The 17506-nt window shown below is 39.0% G+C and overlaps 1 protein-coding gene and 1 long non-coding RNA gene across 3 annotated transcripts in view; both read right to left on the reverse strand.

The window, feature by feature from the left end:
• GK5 (glycerol kinase 5) overlaps window positions 1–17506 on the reverse strand; it is a 478960-nt gene that overhangs the window by 276329 nt on the left and 185125 nt on the right. The window lies entirely within an intron of this gene.
• Window positions 738–16513, reverse strand: LOC122801574. The gene is made up of 3 exons (XR_006364760.1): window positions 16155–16513; window positions 16018–16070; window positions 738–1950 (listed from the first exon to the last, which is right to left on the reverse strand). It is a non-coding gene; the product is annotated as an uncharacterized LOC122801574 (long non-coding RNA).

A 17506-nucleotide genomic window follows, 5' to 3' on the forward strand; every position in this document is an offset into this window, starting at 1 on the left:
AAAACTGTAGAAAATTTACAACAAGAAATAACCACACAGCTGCAGAGACAGGGCTAAACATTTAATAACTAGGAAATTACAGTGGTGTGAGTAAATATGCTGATAGGATGATGGGGCTGATAATTTAATGTATAGTCAAAAAGAAATTTGGGCAGAATGATTGGGAGCACTATAAAAATAGTTGGCACATATGGAAACGCTAATGAGAAATGGTGGGGATTTTTCAGACTACTCCCCTAGTACAAGTGTGCATTTGACTCATATAGACCCTTTCAAAGAAAAAGGAGTTAAGTATTTTTCATCAATTCCCATTTTCTGTCAATAATTGCTCAATGATTAAATGAGATCACAAAACAATGGGGTAGGGAAGATTCCTCTTACTCCCAATGTTATCCAGTTTTAAAGTTAGTATATTCAGAGATGTAAGACAGTAGGAGTACAGAGTTGCCACCCCCTTGCAACAAGGTAACTTTTCTTACTTTTTATATCCAGCTGATTTGTAATATTGACCTTGTTTTCAACAAAACTAGTTCTGATGAAAGTCAAGTCGAAATTTAGCCAACAACCCTTCCCAACATTTTTATATTGTTAAGCAGGTTACAAGGTATTATCCAAAATGGACTTTTTTCAGCCACACCCTTGACCAGACACACATTAATACAAAAGATTAATAATACATGTAAATAAAATTAATTGCAATGACATATACAAATACACATACAATACTAAGAATGCAAATAGTGATAAACCTACCAAACAAATAATATTGCTGAGATCAAGCACACAGAAAATATTAATGCAAAATTAATAACAAAATATAAATAACTAGAATAACTTATGAAAAGATAATCAAGTAAAAGTCCAACACTAATTTGTACAGCTGAAATCAAGTCATGTTACCATAGCAAACTGCAACTAAAGATGATACGACATAATATTAACGCGTAAATTTAGCGATCTGAAGTCCTGGCACCATCATTTACAAACTAACAAATGAAAGCCACAACCAAAGAGAAAAATGAATGTACAAGAATGGTTTAGGTAAACAGGGTAATGAGTTACATTCAGCTCTTTCACTAAAATGAAGCAGTAACTTCTTTCAGGTGACAATTTCTATAGCTTAAGCTTCAGTGGATGACAATCATAAAAGAGGAGCAAAGGAAAATGAGGCACAACCACTCAGTTAAAGTTTAACTCTGTGAAATATGAAAATGAATGCTTCAGTTCCATAAGCACAGAAAGAACAGGGTTCACATCTACAATTAAGCCTGGTTCCCAATCAAGGACTGAAATCTTGAAACCATTGTTTATAAAACAGCATGAAAACAGTTGGGGTCTGCTCCTTCCAACAGTAGCAGCCATTAATTTGATACATGCAGACTGGGGTACAGGTCTTCTTGTGGCACACAGAATAGGTATCCATTCACTGTGCTGGTGATCCAAATTTGGGAATGAACCTGGGCCACTGGTGCAGATAATCAGGAGGAAAGTGAAAAAGATGGCGTATCCAGTGGGGCCTGCCATCTTTACTTTCATGAAGGGTTTTGTGGCCTATGCCACATAGCTGGTATTAGAGTCTAGTCCTTACAGTTTTCCCAGCATCTGAGCCCAGCATTCCTGCAGACAGCAAAGATCAAGCTGTCTTGAGAAACTGTTAGCCAGTTTTCCAAGGTGTTTTCATAAAAGTGTGCAAAAGGATGTAAACTCCAAGGTATTTTGATGATTGCACCTTTTCTGCAAAGGCTCACGTTATGGCACTCATGGTTTAGACAGGTGAGATTTTTCTTATAGACACATTCTTGCTGTATATCATGCAACAATCACACTTCTCGTACAACAGTCATCTGTATGACACCAAAAGAAGTCCTGTCAGTGGCTTCAAGACTTGCAGTTTCAAAGCAAAATTCGTTTTATTTTCTGTAGTCATCAGTTGACAATGAAAATATGTACCTGCAAAAAACAAAAACAAAATGAGTATGCAACTAAGTCAACACATGCAAAGATACAGTTATTTATAAATGAAAGTGCAAAAGCAATTATTACTCAACTGCATTTGCGAGTTCTAGGACTAATAATGTGATGAAACTGCAGAGTTCTCTAGGCTATAGATGTCTTCTCTTTCTGATAATGAAATCAGAAGAAAATATTCCAATGAAATCTTGACTCTTTCCCTTAGTTCTTATATTAACCTCCTGTTACTGAGTGATCAGTGTTGCCTACTAAGGCATGCCATCTTCTTTGAAATGACAATACAATATTCCCAATGTGATGCTTCAAAGGAAAAGATTAAAAACTACAAATGGAACTATATAAACAAAAATGCATTTGCAGTGATATAGCTGCATACGTGCATAGTAACTCAAGAGAGTATATTAAGTGTTGCTAGGCATTTCAGGACTTCATAAAAAAATCAGTTACAACAAATGGTTGCAGATAAAATGCATACTAGACAAAATCAAACTTATCTGACACTTCCAGTTCACAAACTTCAATCCCCATTCTGCATCTTACAGTTGCTCGATTCAAACTGTCAAAGAAATTCCATGCTTTCACAGCCCCCATTTTCCCATTCTTGCACAAGGTGTAAGGGTGTCACTTCAACAGCGACAATCATCTAGAGCCAAGGTGTACACCACTGGGTAGCTAGCCCTGCCTCGGTAGTTCATCCACAACAACCACTCGCGTGCACACACTCACACCTATGACCAATTCACCTACTGCATGTCTTTGGAATGTGGGAGGAAACTGAGGAACTCAGAGGAAAACCATGTGAACACAGGGAAGACATACAGAATGTGCACTGAAGGTATCCCAGACGAAAATCGAACCAGGAAAACTCTTGTTGTGAGGTGCTATCCTCTGTGCCACTGTGCCACATAAAGAAATTCCATTTCTCAATTAATGTTAATTATGAAGTTTGCCTACCACAGACTGTAGCTTATGCACAATTAGCTCTCTGTACTGGTCCGATTACAAGAGGCACATATGCTGACTCACTGAACCTTTATACACCGTCCTACTCAGGAAGTCCTATTATGAAGACAGTTAAGGCTATAACATCACAACAAAGAACACAGCGTTTTCTCAGTGGCTCTGTAGGAACCTACTCTGACTTGCTGAGCCTTTAAGCACAGTCCTACTTTACTAGGGAGACAGTTACAGCTAAAATTTGGCACACCAAAGAACCCTACATTTTCACAGTAGCACTGTTTAACAACATACACCTAACGGTGCAATGACAAGTGCCTTAGTAGTTTGTCTTAGCAATCTGCCTACTGTTTATGCACTGCAGCGAGACCAGTAGATGAAGGATACAACTCCCTTCTCCTCCCTTAATTTCAGTACCTAATCTAGAGTTTTATTCCATGCTGAAAATACAGCCAACTGCCTTACAAACGCAGGACAGACTTAATTCCCTAGTGAAATCCACACCAAACCTCTCACGCAAAGCTTTGCACGGCCAACCAAACTATGAAGCAACACAACGGCCAGCAAAATTTGTTCCAAAAGGATTTATTAAGCTATAGAAATCACATCGGGATATAAAAATACCCCAGGCTCCAAACCGGTTTCGGTGTAACCTTCTTCAGTGGAGCACACAAAATAGAAAAAGTAAGGAACCACCAACAGAGCACCTAGCACTATTTATAGTATACGCCAGTCATGCAATGTCCAATCAATAGATTATTTGTATAGTGGTCTAATAAGACCTTACCTACCAAATTGACATATGAATACATAATAATGTATTCAAAATTCAAATTAATCAATAATATACATATATATAACATATAACTAGATGTATATATTGTTAAATTTCGTATTGAGTCTAAATGTGTACAAAAAATTACATCCACAGTAGTATAATGATGCAAAATGATACTGTCACCATATGGTATAGGAATGTGTGCATATAGATAAACAGTCATCAGTGCAACACAGCTCACATATTTAGCCTTAAGAATTATATCCTTAAACACCAAAAGTCCTACTAAATTGTATATAATATCATAAATGATCATTAATACCTGGGGTCTAATAAGACCTTACCTACCAACTTGACATATGAATACATAATAATGTATTCAAAATTCAAATTAATCAATAATATACATATATATAACTAGATGTATATATTGTTAAATTTCGTATTGAGTCTAAATGTGTACAACAAAAATTACATCCACAGTAGTATAATAATGCCAGGTATTAATGATCATTTATGATATTATATACAATTTAGTAGGACTTTTGGTGTTTAAGGATAGAATTCTTAAGGCTAAATATGTGAGTTGTGTTGCACTGATGATTGTTTATCTATATGTACATCTTCCTATACCATATGGTGACAGTATCATTTTGCATCATTATACTACTGTGGATGTAATTTTTTGTACACATTTAGACTCAATACAAAATTTAACAATATATACATCGAGTTATATGTTCTATATATGTATATTATTGATTAATTTGAATTTTGAATACATTATTATGTATTCATATGTCAATTTGGTAGGTGAGGTCTTATTAGACCACTATACAAATAATCTATTGATTGGACATTGCATGACTGGCGTATACTATAAATAGTGCTAGGTGCTCTGTTGGTGGTTCCTTACTTTTTCTATTTTGTGTGCTCCACTGAAGAAGGTTACACCGAAACCGGTTTGGAGCCTGGGGTATTTTTATATCCCGATGTGATTTCTATAGCTTAATAAAGCCTTTTGGAACAAATTTTGCTGGCCGTTGTGTTGCTTAATTCCCTAGTGAGCCAAGGAAGATTATTGCGTATTGGGGGCATCAATATGTCTTGCTGCTTTATTCGCTTCTGCACTAATTCTCTGTGCACAGCTCAGCCCTGTTTTATTCTAATCTGGCTTGTTCACAGCAGTCGGTTGATGATTTTTTTGGAACAGCAAACAAAAGGGATCCTCTCAGCCATTCCTTGCCCACGTACCTACCCCCAACCTCTCTCATCCCTATATAAATTCTTTTATACCATCACTAACCACACACAATCAACATAACCACCTCACTTCCTTTCAATACCTCTGCCACTACTTCAGCTCAGTAAGTACATCCATACTTACTCTTCCTCTCACCTTTATTAATCTCATAGCAACTATACTTTCACATTCCTTTGCTTCCATCCTCACTCTATCGCTACCTAACCCCATGATCCACGAACTATCCCCTCCTACTTAACACTCCTCCAGCTTCTCATGTATTCCTCACTATCCTGACACGCGTACTCTCCACAAATATAACAGCACTCCCAATAGCCAGCCTCCTGCTCTTATATAGACACAGTAGATAGAATAACAGATTACTTGTATGCTACTACTTAATAACATAACCTTAACACAAACTCTTGCAACTCAAAATCCTAAAGAAAAGACAGCATGTACTACTCCCCACCCTTCTTACACAATCAAAATAACCAGCTGCTGGCAATATATTAAACTTATTGCTCACATTTTAACAGATGTTCTTTATTTTGGACTACAAATCTACTAATTAAACATGACTGCTACAGTTATGCAAAAACACTGTCTCAAACTAAATGCACTTGTTACTACCTTACTGCTCCTACAAGTAGGTGATATTCAACCTAACGGTGATGCATAAACTTTTCTCAGACACTAATAATAGTTCTAACACTATGCCAAGCAATATTTCAGAGAATGTGACTGTTAACCCAAACAAATTAAATAAAGCCCTAACATTTATACTCAGAACACTAACATTTACACCCAACACAAAGGGCTGATTACAGTCTGCATGAATATTTGCAGTATTAACAAATGGCACGTCTTGAAACCTGGCTTAATACACACAAACCTCACATTCCTAAGAATAACAGAAACATGGCTAAATGGCAACAGTGGACTCTCACCTGAGACAGGACACAACTACCATTATCCATAGTCACCTAGGGGAAAGAATCAGTGGAGAGGTTTGGGAATTTTCTACAATGTCTCCAAGCTTCCTGTCTTTCAGGTTTTAAGTTTTCAGTAACATTCACCGATTCATATTACTTTTATTGCTTCTGTGACTGTTCATCATCTTTGGGATTGTTCACAGTGCTTCAAGTCTGTATCAATTATAAATTATTGCTACATGTGGTCTTTGGTGAATTCTGGTGACTGCATATTTGTTAACTGCTGCAACTGCTTTTGGGATTGCTGTTATGGCACTTCAGCTTTTGGCACCTGGGAGTGCAGCTTCATTTTTTGTGACTGTGTTGCAGAATGTTTTGGTAGCAGCAGTTACAATCTGTGGCTGTGTGTGGCCTCATGGATTCCATCTGCACTTGGGACTTGTTAGCCATGAGGTTTTCATGTAATTGCTCTTGAATTGTTGCACAAGTAGTGCTCGTTTGTCATCTGCATGTATCTGCTGGACAATTAGGACTCTGACCACCTGTTCAACAAGGACTGCTTCATTTCATCTTGGATTTGTATTTACATATTTAATGAGGCTTATTTGCATTTAATTTCAGTTATAATTTAATTTTCTTGAATATATTAATTTTTACTCAGAGTACATCATCTTAATATTTAGTTTTTATTTATTTTATATGCTTCACTTACAGTTGCTTCAGCTGGACCTTTTTGTACAGTGGTTCGGTTTAAGTACAGTAATAAAGCTACACCTGAAGTGCCAGGCCTGCAATGCCTCTATACAGAAAAGGTACATGCAAGTGACATTCTGTTCACATTTCACACCATGGCGAGTGCTGGACCACAGTAAGATGGACTTTAGTCTCAACTCCCCTTCCAAAGCTTTTAGGGTGAGCAACACTTTCTGTAGCTTCAGTCAATCTATGTAAATCCCTTCCCTAGTCATTACCAGGACATGTGGTCCACACTACTTCAGGAAGGGAAGGCTCGCACTTAAGCTGATGAGGGACTGGTTACTACTTCAGAGACCAGTTATAACAATCTGACACCAAAAGAAGGGCCATTACAAAATAATGATTTTGGATTAAATAACTCGAGTCCACTGCAACATCAACATTTTTCATGTACATTTATGAAAGCAAGAAGATCATGGCCACCATAATGACCAAGAGGTGTAGGAGTGTCATAGCTTGGACATTCCACTGTATCCTATCACAGGCTGCCAAAGCTATGACTTCCTAGGCCCTATCCTTGGACAGGAAAACTTGACTCGATTGTGTCCAGCTCTGACGCAATCAAAACACTCCTCTGAGAAATGAACAGGGGTTCTCTGTGTTGAAAGAGACCTCCAAAACCTGCAACCACAATAACCTCCATAGCAGGAGCACTAAACATACAGTCCCCTGACAGGGTCACCAGGATCTAGTTGACCACGCAGATGAATGCTCAAGAATTCCTTATTTTTGCAAAGCATCAGAAAAATAGTTCATATCACAGTAGCCACTATCAGCCGAGCCTCCCTCCACTAAATCAAAGTGGAGGAGTAAAAAAGGTTTTAATCTCTGATCCAAACCTCCTCACTTTTCTCCAAAGGAGCACCAGGTCCCTTTGTGCTCCCCTTCAACTTTAGATTGAGGAGCAAAAAGGGATATTTCAAATTTAATATACCCAATGTGAACTGCTGCAGCAAGGACTTCAGCCTAGACCATAACAGTACTATAGCATTATCAGAATTCACTTCCTACAGGCACTGAATGCTTCTGTAAACTGCACCACAATTACCATACCTTTCAACTGTCCAGAATTTCACAGAATGTCTAGATTTTTGTTTCATATTTTTGGTCTGTTCCTCATACAAACTGTAATTCCTGGCAAACCACTGAGGAATGAAGTCACTAAACAATGACTGGCACTTGAGTTTCAGACTTCACATCCTTCAGAAAAGGCATGCTAAAGGAAATCCTGTTATTTTAGCAACTTTCCAAGAACAATATTTAACAAAAAGTTCTTGATTTTGGGTCTTTGTCCCTCCCTATATTTTGCTTTGTCCAGCTTTCTTGTGCTAAGAGGTTGGCCGGTATGTGCCATACTCAAATTGAAGACCATCCAAAGTGAACCAAAGAACTCTTCGTGCAGAAAAACAGATAACGTAGTAGGCAGCCAACAATACCACAGATCCGGATAAAAGGAAAACTCTTCTTTATTCAATTAAGCGCTTTCGTCACACTCCATCAGTATACTCTGATGAAGTCAGTGGAGTCTGACGAAAGCGCTTAATTGAATAAAGAAGAGTTTTCCTTTTATCCGGATCTGTGGTATTGTTGGCTGCCTACTTCGTTATCTGTTTTTCTACAGTTTGTCTTACTCTTCGTGCAGACCCCAGACACCATTATGCTAAAAGGCATCCATCATGTCTAGTGATCTCATTTAAGTCCCTTAGCTACAATACAGGCAGGGCCCATTGGTCAGTTAAATATCAGGAATGTATGTTCCTAAATATGCTGGATGACGTCACTGTGAGACAAGGAGTAGAACACACTCCTTTTCTCTGAAGGTAGAAAAGACACTACACAGCCTCTAAGAGGTAGAATTCTGGCCCATTCCAAAAAAGTATGAGAAAACTAAATGGTCTAGGAGTGAACTCCTTCTGGGGTAAAGGAGAATTCTAATATGTAGAAAAGAGGGAAAAAAATTCTAAGATGTGGCAGGTCATGAATGCATGTCTAGAACCCACTGGTCCATGGCAACAGTTCACCAAGTTCTGTAAAACTAAGAACTGGCCTCCCCTGAGCATTTTTGTGGAGTAGTCAGAACTGTGACTAATGTACCGATGGGTCATTCTCCTAAGAAACTTAACTGAATCAAGACAGACAAAACTGCCTGATGCTTAAAGCCCCCCTCATTCTGTGAATGGAATTTTGGGGCACTTCTACAAGTTGGAGAATTGTAACAACCTGAAAGAAGAGAAACAGGAAGGAAAGGACTAATAAAGACACCCACCTGAGTGATCCATATTCATTTCCTCTTTTAGAAGTCCTTAACCAGGTCTTGGTAAGCCATTCCAGTTCATCATCCCATGAGCGGGTAAAAAGAACAGCCTGCCTCAACTCTCCCTTAAAAGGAAGGGGAGTCTAAGCTACTGCCCCATTACATGCACATTCCTGAATGTGCTACAGTAGCTATAGCATCAGCCCAGTTAGAGCCACTGCAGGTAATGTGAAAACCAATATGGAAGCCAGTCAGAGTTTTTTTTCTAGAACTTTCTTGATCCTAGAATGGAGGAGGCTTGGTCTATAAGGAAGGGGTGGAGCTGCAGGCAAGACAGATGCTTCCTTTATGTTACTTATCTTACTGTTACACAACTTATCAAAAATAGTATTTAAATTTCAACAGACAAAGAAACACTTTCTCCAATTCCCACATATATAGGTATTTTGTATGTGTGTGTGTGTGGGGGGGGGTAGCCTCTCATACTCCCCAAACCTACATATACTAACTCACAGGACAGTGGAAAAAGGTGAAAGCCCACAGTGAGGCGCTTCGCAATCTGTCTCGTACACAGCAATTCTGACCAAAACAAGGTAGCAGCCTTCACACGAGACCATTTGTGTTTGGATGGTTACAACTTGGTCAACTAGTTGTCAATCACCTGTAATTAAACCAAAACAAATCATTTTCAGTCACAAAGTGAAAGAGAAGAAAACCCTCTTGCCCAACTAGTCTAAAGCATTATAACTCCTTATCGTTCAGTAAGGTGGTAAGCTGTGGTGATCCCCAAAAACTACAACAGACCAAAGAAATTGCTCAGCAAATATATCACTTCACTTTTTTGGTGGTTTATAATGGGTATCCACCTTCTCTGGAGTACAGGAAGCTGAACTCAGATGCTTCAAGGCACACAAAAAAATGGCATCCAAAAGGACAGGTTCTACAGGTGGATAGCCCAGCGTTCCTCATTCTTCTTGCCCATACATTGTTTGAAACATTTCCACAGAGAATACAAAAGAGCATCAGGCCAGTTCATAGGAGACTTCATGAGCCTGAAGAAGGAATAATGTGGGGCAGGGGACTACGATGGCTGGAATACCTATACAAGTGTGTATATATATATATATATATATATATATATATATCATATCATATATATCATATCATATCATATAGGTTCATACTAGGCTATCTGCCCCAAGGCATTTATAAGCCTAGCCCAAAGTTTTGTGGCTTACGCCACCCCTTATATGAAAAAATACTGTACCCATTAGTTTGTTGTGCCTCTGTCCAGCAGTGACACAGAGATGATTCCAGGGGTAAACCTACGATCTCCCATCCACAGGTCAAGATTTCTCTTGAACAGAGCCAGCGAGGTGCTCTGCCTCACACAGCCTCCACAGCATAGGGAGTCTCTGAGTGATAAATCTATCCCTCCAGCACGTCCTATTTATATCCGTGCTAAGGTTTAAGTCACTTGCTCTAGTGGTTTTGGTGGATTTGGATTTTTTGAGGTGGAGCATGTCCATTAATTCCGGGTTGGACATGGCCTTGTATGTCAGGCACATGTCACCTCTGAGCAGACGGTATGCGACTGAATAGAGCTGGAGTTTCTTCAATCTGGCAGCATATGACAGATTTTGGAGTCCCTTTATCCTTTTGGTGAGGAACTTTTGGGGTCTCTCCAATTGCTGCAGAGGTCGGGTGAGATGCATCCCGAATGGGGCATTGTACTCTATCATTGGTCTGATAAGTTAAGAGTACAGGGGAACAATGACCTCACTAGATCTGGATGTGAATCCCTTCATGATCAGGTGGGCAATGTAGAAGGTCTTTCTAACCACTTTAGCAACATGAGTGTCAAAAGAAAGGCCACTGTCAACCTGGGTCCCCAGGTCCCTGATAACCTCTTCTGTGCTTAGTGGATTGCCACCTATATGGTAGCTTGGGGTTACCTTGTTTTTCCCGAAGGGTATGACTATACATTTTTTGGCGTTTAACTTCAGGCCATGGCTCTTGCACCAGCTATCTGTTTCCGTGAGTCCCTTCTGAAGGATATCTGTGTCCGATGCACTTTCCACTATGGCGCCCAGTTTGCAGTCGTCTGCAAACTTTGTCAGCCAAAGTCCTCCCATGGTGGCCTGTACTTCTGAGAAGTAGATGCTGAACAATAGGGGGCCAAGTACAGAGCACTGTGGGACACCACTTGTGACCGGCTTGGAGTCTGACATAGCGCCAGCAACTCTAACCCTGTGGGTTCTGTCCTTAAGCCAGTTTGCAACCCATCTTGTGACATATGGGTTTACATTTAAGCTGGTAAGTTTTTCTACAATACCAGAGTGGGGTATTGTGTCGAAAGCCTTTGCAAGGTCAAGGTAGGCTGTATGGACTGCCTTTCCCTCATCAATGGCCTTGGTGACTGTTTCGAAGAAGTCCACCAAGTTCAAAAGGCATGATCTGCCCTTGACGGAACCAAACTGGGTCGGGTCCAATGTCTGCAAGTCCCCTATATCTTTGTTTATGAGCTCCATTATGATCCTCTCCATAGCTTTGCAGACTAGACTTGTTAAGCTTATGGGGCGGTAATTACCAGGGTCCGTAGAGGCACCGCCTTTGTGGAGTGGGACCACAGTTGCCGTACGCCACTCCTTGGGCACGTATCCTGTGGTAAGGCTGAGATTAAACAGCTGCCTTATGTGCGGGTTTAATTCCTCATTTAGCTCATGTAGCACACAGCCGGGTCACCATCCGGTCCCATTGATGCTGTGTTTTTAGCTTTAGAGAGAGCAGCTTTCACCTGCACATTTGAGATGTCTGGGAGGCTACACTCCGCTGGGATAGTTATCTCTCCTTTAGGGGGGGAGAGGGGGGTGAAGTTTGCACTGAACCTGTCTGCCAGTATGTTGGCATATTACACACATAAGTGAGAGAAATATACATGTATATGTGTCTATAGCTATCTAGCTACGTATTTAGATGTATATAATTTACACATACATATTTGTTGTGGAGAGACACAGAGATGTAATATGAAACCACGGTTTTCTTCTGGTTCTTTGTAAAACTGCATTATTCTTTTTTCCCCTGGGCAGAGACGGAAACCAAACAGTTGTGATCAGTGCTTTATCTCAGTTAACACAGTCAAAAAATAAATCAGTTTAAAAAACTAAAAGACTTGAGGACAGTTCCTAACAAGTTTCCTACTGTAACCCAGGATTTCATTTCCTCAGTTTCCATTCAACGACTGTATGTCTTTCTTCAAGTCACTTATCCAGGCATTTCTCCCAAGTGATCCTAGAAAATAGGCACTTGTAATTAACAGGCTAAACTGGTTAGTTCATAGGCGGTTACTAAGCTATTGGCCCAAAGGCCTCTACAAGCCTAGCCATGTTACATCCTTGTTACCCTCTGGATCAAGATATGTAGTCTACATCTGTGAACAAATCTAAGATCAGCACCGGCTGCCCCTGTCCAAGAGGGACACAGATGAAACTTCTGGTGTAAATTTATGGTTTCCCATTCAACTGTCCAGGTTACGTGTAAATAGGGTTATTGAGGAGATCTATTTTACATGAATTGGGAGTTTATTCCAGACAAGTGGCAACCTCTGGGAGATGCACCTGTCTCTCCACATGTCCTGTTAATATCGCAGGCTAGGTTAAGATCTCTAGAGTGACTGAATTTTGTCCCATTGGATTTGCCAATGTGCAGCAGCCTCATCAAGGCAGGGTCCGAGACTGCTCTGTAGGCCAGGCACAAGTTGCCTCTAAGCAGTCTATATGACACCGAGTAAAGTGATAGGGCCTTCAATCTGTCCATGTAGGTCATGTGGTATAGGCCCTGAATTTTGGTATTTATCCTCCAATACCTCCTTTATTTATTTACTTACTGACATTTGTTTACCTGGAAAGTCTGACTTGGTAAGTACCCTTTTTCAGAGGAGGCACAGGGAGAAAGGCTCCACAATTAGACATACATGGTAAACTCTGTTAACCAGCACCCATGGGGATTGGTAGATGCCAGATAACTGTAGTTTCTGGTTGCTTGAGACTTACTATTAAAAACAGGCCTGACTAATAATGTACGCTATACTATTGTTTGGTTTGACTTGCTCTCAGGTTGGGGAGAGAGGGAATTTATTCCTATCTTCCTTTTTAAAACTCCAACTCTAAACATAAGGTATGTCTCTATGGGGGGAAAACAGGAAGTGCAACACATGAAAATTGTATTGCATTTCTTCAGTACTTTTTTACTGGTTGCGCAAGTTCCGGTTAACTGAGAGCTTACTGCGTACAATTACACAATCTAAATATACAATTACATGATACTTGTATGTCTAAACCACCATGCTTATGTAAACATTTTATGCAATCATATGTTATTGTCTGCTATATTTTTATAACTGTATATGTAAATACCTTGTGTATAGCATGTTAGCAACTGTTTTGGAGCTTTTCTCCCAGGGACTTTGTTGAAAATGGACAGCTCTGTCCAGTCAGACCGTCCCAGTAAACAAATGTAAAATAAATAAATAAATGATGGAACAGACCGTAAGTGTAAAAAAATACAGGTACTTGAATTACAGCTGTGGTCCAAAAATAGGTTATGATTAACTCCCAGGGAGTAGTTATATGGCAGTATGTGAATCTTGCCCTAGTTATTATATTGGCAAGACTATCTGGAAGTTATCGTGTAGAATTCACTAACATAACCTGGCTATAAGAAATAGAGATCAGAGTAATTAGTTAGCTAAACACTAAGATTTTTTTTTAACTAAGAAATTTCAGTTCTTTGTACCTGATGCAGTCAGCCTCAAGGACTTCTCAGGGCAAACATACTATTAGTATGCTGCGAATCACTGTAGTAAATTAAATTAAGAGCGGACAAAACCCACGACTGAATGAATCCATGAATATCAAGTGTTTTTGTTAGCTTAGATGAGTTAGAGTTTTTTTCTATGTAGATTTATTAAAGATTACAAGTGTTTAAGTTATCTTTTTCCAAGCTGCACTGTTCATTATATTAATTTTAAAGATGTTTTAACATTGTAACTTTACGGGGATATTTTGTAGATTAGATTGTGATTGGTTGTTAATGGTCATGTGATTTTGATGCTATTATTTTTAAATCTTGTCTTGATTTAGTGCTTTAGATTCTGAAGAAGTTCTTAATTATTAAAAAGAACGAAAGCACTCAGTCTAAAACTGCAGTCGAGACTCCTTTGTGGTGGTTTTCAGTAGTTTTTTGTTTTTATTTTTGTTCTATGCCATGTTTTTGGATTAAATCCTTAATTTTGTTCATTCACCTGAGCAGTCATAATGAAAATAGACTGCACCAATGCAGACCACTGTTCCGCACTACAAACATGGCACATTCACAATGACAATGTGGAAAAGTAGGTCATACACAGCACCTCGTTCCAATTTTGAAAGTATATGCCTAGTAATCATCCCTCATGGGAAGATCATACAGTTAAGCATGTTTTTTTCCTTTGCTTTCCCTTTTATTTTTCAGTTTCATTTTACAAAATTTTATATCAGTGGTATGTCACGTATTGTATAAGCTTGGCTCTGTGGTCTGCTGAAGATGGAATGTCACCATGACACCTACAAGGTGCAGCATTCACATACATGACAGACTGCTCTATTAACATTCTCTGCTTCTAGTGCCTGGCAGCTTCAGATACTTTCTCATATGGAATTTGTGGAAGAAGCACAGGCTTGTGCACACATACTTATACATATAAATAAAATAAAAAGATTCTAGCCAAGCATGCATATGGTCCCTTGCCAAATGGCAACAACAGTTATGCACTTTCACAGCCTATGTAGAAAGATTCAGAAGTACATCTGAAGGGAAAACCACAGGCAGTCATATGAAAGGCATAAGGAATCATGTGATAATCAATAAATGATAATATCAGACAGTCATATTCTTTAACACAAAAGTTCCCTTAAAATAATGGAAGACTTCTGCAAAAAGGCAGCATGCCAGAAAATACCCAATGTCAAAGCAAGGCCCAGTGGTATGTTAGCTGTACAACTAAGGCTTATGATTAGTTGCAAAGGTGCAGCACATTTTTCAGGTCTTAAACACCTGCTCACAGTAGCTTTATGCGAGTAAAGTAACATGGTCACTCACACGACCAACCAGCATGGCCTATGGGAAGGTTACTATTAAACAACTGCACTAAATAAAAAGTCTGGAACATGGTCAATGTTAATGATAAAGGGAAAAAAAACAGATGGAACGAAAAGGACCTACTATGAAGTTGTATAGTTCAACTGCAGAAAATAAAGTAACACAATGGCAGAGACATATGGTAACTTAGAAACAAATAGAAACTTAAATTCTTTCAAAGTAGCTATATATTTTTTGTGGAATCTTTCTGAATTCTTTAGAGAGAAAAAGAGGGGTAAAGCTCAGTGGCAGAGCATCTGACCACAGATCAAAAAGTCTCCAGCTGAAATCCGGGCACCCACTGGTATGGTGGCTTTCCAGTCTGGCACTTAGCGCATTATGGCTAAGAGCTAATCAACATATATTGGTGGGCTCGTCTGACAGGAAGGACTGCAGAAGTTCCTCCCTTTGCAGTGATCTGGCACAGGCCATTTCACTGAGAACAAGTCACAGAGGGGTGGGTCCACCCAACCCAGAGTGGTAACCCTTCTGATGTGTCGAGTCGTCATCATTACTATGTACCGGGGCATAGAATATGTCTCTCAAGTGATGGAGCTCACATCACAATTTTGGTGGTTAGACTGCATAAAATAAATGCCTTAATGACCTCGTAGGGAACAAATGAGCTGAAGCAGTTCTTGGCACACGCAGAATGAATACATCAATCAATCATTAAGAGCTGATGGTCAGCAGGCAGTGGGGCACCAAAAACTGACCAATACAAAAGTAATAATTATGTAGAGGTAGCCACAATTCTAATCCACACTACAGTATCAGCCCTAGCTCACTTAAGAAAAGATTGAACGATTATCTATATCAGAAAAAATGTAATATAGAAAATGCGCACGGACACACACACACACACACACACACACACACACACACACACACACACACATCTCTAACTTGTAATTTTAGAAAAAGCATCAGCTGCAGTACTTACAAATCAAGCTTTTTTCTGTTAGCTTCACTGATCTGTGATCCCTCGTTCAACTTCTATAAAATACAACAATTTTAACATGTGAGCACACAGTATAATTACCAAGACTCAGAATAAAGACATACCTGTACAGCTCTCACCTTGCACTTTATCTGTACCGAGGAGTTACTGACTTGTGGCTAATGGGTTTCCTCCAGAGACACAGCAGCAGTACTCAGCACAAATGCCGATACTTATTTAGGACTCGAAACAGACATTACAGGGTACACGTATAATTTAGCAAACAGAAAATAGCACACTAGCAATCCCGGGATCCCACTATCTACACACACCAAACATCAGTTACAAAAGACTTTTCATTTCATTATACACAGAAAAATTATTAAAACTATTTACAACAGCTGCATATAATAAATCTCTCTAAATAGCCCAGCATAAATCTTTAGCACTTCTAAAGACATAATGCAGCAGTGAAGAATATTTGACATGAACAGAAAGTATCAAATGATCATTGATTTCACAAGAATTAATATTCTTGAGAGTTTAGATTTATTTCTGACTTACTGTGTTCATAAATATTAAATGGAACACACAGTACTGCTTGGGTTTCATTTGTGTCAGCGATCAGCCTTAAGTGAATGTCTAAAATGGGTTTGAATTAGCTATGCAAGCTCAGGATAGATTATGTCAGAGAGGTGCACCTGCATAGGGTGAAAAACATGCCTCCCTTTTCACCCTGTGCTACAGTTTTAATTACATTTGCTGGAAAGTTGTGTTGTGCCACAATTTCAAGAAAAGTGGCTCAATAACATTTGCATACCTTTATTTACTATGCAAAACAATGGCGGGAATTCAAATTTGACAATTTATTACAGTTGAAGATAATTAATTTGCCACAGGCTGTCAGTACATCTAGTTGCTGAAGTAGTACTCTATAAACTGCAACATGTAGGCTGTGACAGAGCAAAGTATTCAAGGGGAACCTACAGGCAAACCATTCCAGCTAACTCCACCCAAGACATTAAGCCAAGACTGAAGGTGGCAGTTGCTGCAGGTTTGGTGCAATGTTTATATCCAAAGCCTGTGGCAGTTTTTTCTTTTAACACCTTTATTGATTTATCACTTTAAGATGCAGATAAACATATATTTACATAAAAGAAAACAAACCATATACATGCTGTCAATTACATAACAATACATTATGTTCTTTTGTATAACTATCCTCAATCCAACATTACATAAATTGCTCAATTTCTACCTTCCCTTAAAAGTCACTCTTCCTCCAGAATATTATTGGCATGTATTGTTCTCACAATTTCCATTTATTTCTATATAATTAATCCTTCCTTTTCTAAATACACCATTTCCAGTTATTTTACCTCTGTTACAATATTCAATACTTCAAATACAGTTGGTTTAGACTTTGATTTCCATTTTCTAGTACAAGTATGCACAGCTTAACATCCGGGATAGGTTTTATCCCATAAAACGT

The sequence above is a fragment of the Protopterus annectens genome, chromosome 5.part0, assembly GCF_019279795.1.
Source record: "Protopterus annectens isolate FY-2018-M chromosome 5.part0, PAN1.0, whole genome shotgun sequence".
Lineage (NCBI taxonomy): Eukaryota > Metazoa > Chordata > Ceratodontiformes > Protopteridae > Protopterus > Protopterus annectens.